We start from the raw sequence: 4,422 nt of genomic DNA on the forward strand, positions 1-4,422 counted from the left end.
GGGGCTGCCTGATCTTTTGTCTGGCTCAAGGGCTTCATAGCCTCTATCTCATGATAGAGTTGCTCTCTGCATGATCCCACTTTTTCCCTCTGCTGGATTCTTTCTTGTTCTCTATTCTGGAGCCAAATTATGCATGTGTTTATCTTATGCATATTCATCTCTTAGTGCTTCGTATATTGGCACAGAAGTGAGCACTAGATGGGTATCTTGAAACTGCTGTTCTCTCAGTCAGTTTCAGTTTTCAGGTCCCTCCCATACTGTGATCAACTCACTGCATCAAGTACAATTCTAGTATTTAAAGATGCATATTTTCAGTAAAATACAGCTCCTAAATTCAAGCCAACTGATTCATCTGATGCTCTACTGAAGAAGCAGTAATCTGTTTCAAAGTTCCAAAGCTATAGAAAAATCATGCTGTATTGAGCTTACCAACAGTATGCTAGTTCCCCAAGTGATACCTTGATAGGGGATTATCAAGGGTGAATTTCACTGCCTGTGACACTAACGGGCTTTAGGGAGCCTCCAATACTTGATTTGACTACACACCTTTTATGCATTCTTATAACTCTGGCCCCTGACTCACTCTCACAATATTTTTTGCTTTCCAAATACCATCTCAGCCTCACCATTCTCAGTTCCAAATTTGAAGGAGAATTTGATTGGCTTACCTCATATTTTTATTTCAGATATAATAAGCCATAGTTAAATGACCAGCATCAAGATGGCATGTCCAGAGATCAAGGGTTCATCTCTAGCCCAATGTCCTGGGGCAGAAGAAGAGAGGCATGGATATGCACCTGAGATGAATTGCAGACAGAGCCATTTTCTGTAAAACCTGTGTGAAAGGCACATGTGATATCATCAGCCAAAATATACTAGTTTTAAGAAATTTTTAGTAAACTACCAATAAAAGCAGCAGTAAGACCACCTTCAAATGTAGATGAATGTTTATTTCACAGAAAGGTCAGCAGCTCAAATGATCCTGATCAATGGTTCCATCCATGTACAGAAAGAAGCTCAGGGAAATAGAAAAATGCTCTTCATATTTAAGTGCAAATTAATTTATAAAACAACTACTTAAATTGTAAGCCAACCCTTGATGCCACAAGGAATATAAGAAGTATTAGACATGTAACACACCCATGAGGATTTTCTTTTCTCCTCTTTTTTTCCCTTTTATTTTTCAGATTTTCCAGGGAATTTTGAAGCATGTATTAGAGATCAGTGCTAGTACAACACAGGAACTGATAGCAGTGCAAACAGATTATCAGATGCCTTGGGGAATCAGAACCGCAAAGCTATAGTTTCTAGCTGAAGAGAATTTGGAACCAAGAGCGAATCACCTTTGAAAAGGTGGAAGAGACAGAGGGGATTCCAGGCTAAGGCAGTACTAGGAGGGTTGATGCTAGAGCAGTGAATGGGTAAAAAAGAACTGAGCAAAAATGAACTTGGGCTGAAAGTAACTGAAATTTTAAAAGCCAGATGAGATAAGGGGTTTATACTTTATCCAAAACTCCAGAGGAGCCCAGAGCAAAAAAGTGGGAGGATCAAAACCATGCTCTGTGGTGATAGTTCTGGAAGGCATGAGAAGGATGGACTTGAGAGGGCAGAAAGTAGCAGTGGGCAAATAAGTTATGAAGTTATTTCAACTTTTCTTCAAAGGAACTTATCCAACAGAAACACATACCCAAGTGTACATAAATACCTATTGTGTTTTTTATTCTAATTTAAAAATTAACTATAGTTGACATACAATATTATGTTTCAGGTATACAACCCCATGATTAGACATTCATATAACTTACAGTGTGATCACCCTGATAAACCGAATACCCATCTGACACCATACATACTTATTACAATGTTATTGACTATATTCCCTCTACTGTTCTTCATGTCCCCATGACTATTCTGTAATTTCTAATTTGTATTTATTAATCCCTCCACCTTTCTCATCCATTTCCTCAGAATTTTTGTAATAGAGGAAAGAGTAAATCACTTAAATGTCTATAAAATTTTTAACCAGATTTTATTAATTATGCCATTACAGTTGTTCTATTCCCCCTTCATTCCCCTCCACCCTGCACACCCCCTCCCCCACCATTCCCCCCCCTTTAGTTTATAAACACGTGTCTCAAGTTCCTTAGATTCTATATTTCCCCTATTCTTGCCCTCCCCCTATCTATTTTCTACCTACCATCTATGCTACTTATTTTCTGTACCTTCTCCCCCATTCTCTTTCTCCCACTCCTCTGTTGCTAACCCTCCATGTGATCTTCATTTCTATGGTTCTGCTCCTGATCTAGCTGTCCTCTTAGTTTGCTTTTGTTTTAGGTGTGGTTATTAATAACTGTGAGTTTGCTATCCTTTCACTGTTCATCTTTTTTATTTTCTTTTTCTTAGGTAAGTCCCTTTAACATTTCATATAATAAGAGCTTGGTGATGATGAACTCCTTGAATTTGATCTTAGCTGAGAAGCACTTTATCTGTTCTTCCATTCTAAATGAAAGCTTTGCTGGATAGAGCAATCTTGGTTGTAGGTCTTTGGATTTCATGACTTGGAATACTTCTTTCCAGCCACTTCTTGCCTGTAAAGTCTCTTTTGAGAAATCAGCTGACAGTCTGATGGGAACGTGACTGTCCCCTTATCTCTTGTTGCTTCTAGCCATTTTAATCTTGGCTAATGTAATGCTGATGTGCCTTGGCGTGTTCCTTGTTGGGCCCAACTTCTTTGGGATTCTGTGAGCTTCTTGGATTTCCTGGAAGTCTATTTCCTTTGCTAGATTGGGGAAGTTCTCCTTTATTATTTGTTCAAATAAGTTTCCACTTGTGGCTGTTTCTCTGGAACCCCTTCTGGTACCCCTATAATTCGGATGTTGGAATGTTTAAAGATGTCCTGAAGGTTCCTAAGCCTCTCCTCCTTTTTTTGAATTCTTGTTTCTTCATTCTTTTCTGGTTGGTCATTTTTTTCCTCCTCCTGGTCCACTCCTTTGATTTGAGTCCCAGTTTCCTTTCCATTACTATTGGTTTCCTGTGCATTTCCCTTCATTTCAACTAGTTTAGCTTTCATATGTTCCTCTAATTTGTGACTAAAATCAACCAGTTCTGTGAGCACCCTGATCACCAGTGTTTTGAACTGTGCACCTGATAGCTTGGCAATTTTTTGGTCACTTAGATTTATCGGCTCTGGGGCTCTGAGTTGTTCTTGAGCCATGTTTTGATCTTTTCATGTCTGTATATATGAAGAGTGGAGCCTTAGTTGTTGTACCCAGGTCACTGGTTTGTGATGCTGTATGTGGGGGTGGAGTCAGAGAGGAACAATAGTGGCCCCCTCTGCTGCTTCCCGCCCCTGGGGCCTGTGCTGTCCATCTCACTGCTCGCTCCTTCACTGGTTTATAGGTTTGGCTGAAGGGTTTGTTGTTGTCAGACTTCCATATAGTTCAATTTTCTGTGGTTTGGCTGCATTTTTGTTGCTAAAACTTTGTTGTTTTTAAACTTGGTTGTGCGAGAAGGTGCAGTGCTTCCACCTATGCCTCCATCTTGGCGGAAGTAATCTATAAATAATTTAACTGAATACTTATTCTTCCATGCAACAGAATACTACTTGGCTATTCAAAAGAATGAAGTATTTTGATATAAGGACAGGCATCTCTAATCTGTTCTTAAGTTAAAAGGATGTTTCAAAACATGTATACTATCACAATTTTATTTAAAAAACAACAACAAAGAATGCATTTTATATAGAGTAAGTAAAGTTTGAGGCTCTGGACTTACCCAGGCAAATGCAATCACTGATCAAATAGTGCAACAGACATTGTGTGAGAAAATTTATATAAAGTATATAACACTGCTGGCTCATAGTCATTTCTCAACAAATATTACCTAATTTGTGATTATGATGCATATGTTCACATGAATACGTCCTATAGCTTGATAAAGGTATATACAAATATATGGTCATAATGAAATCAGGAAATCACCTCTAAGTTGACTCAAGAGAAAGCACTTACTCAGTGATTGGAAACCAAAGACAAAGAAGAAGAACTGAGAGAGAACACAGATGCTTGAGGCCTTGATGCCTCAAAAAACAGCACTGCTTCCTAACAGCCAGGGAGGAGGAGGAGTTTGGAAGCAGAGGCGTGTCAGTCTTGTACTTTGTTAATCGATGGTGATATAATGACTACACAGCCACTTATTCTCTTTGTGAGAAGATCCTCTTTGTGAGGAGTGCCATTTTCACTCCTTAACTGGTGAGGAACCTGGAGTTGAGGAGAAAAAAATTTCTAAGGCTACTTTTTTTTCTTTTTCAGTTTTTCTTTTCTCACTAATATGTAATATTGTCTGTGTACTAGATTTGGGCTGTTCTAAGAGGTACATAGTGGTGTTTTGTTTTAATTTGTAATTCTATTATGACACAGAATA

This window comes from Artibeus jamaicensis, unplaced genomic scaffold (genome assembly GCF_021234435.1).
Source record: "Artibeus jamaicensis isolate MK-2021 breed Jamaican fruit bat unplaced genomic scaffold, CSHL_Jam_final contig_456, whole genome shotgun sequence".
Classification (NCBI taxonomy): domain Eukaryota; kingdom Metazoa; phylum Chordata; class Mammalia; order Chiroptera; family Phyllostomidae; genus Artibeus; species Artibeus jamaicensis.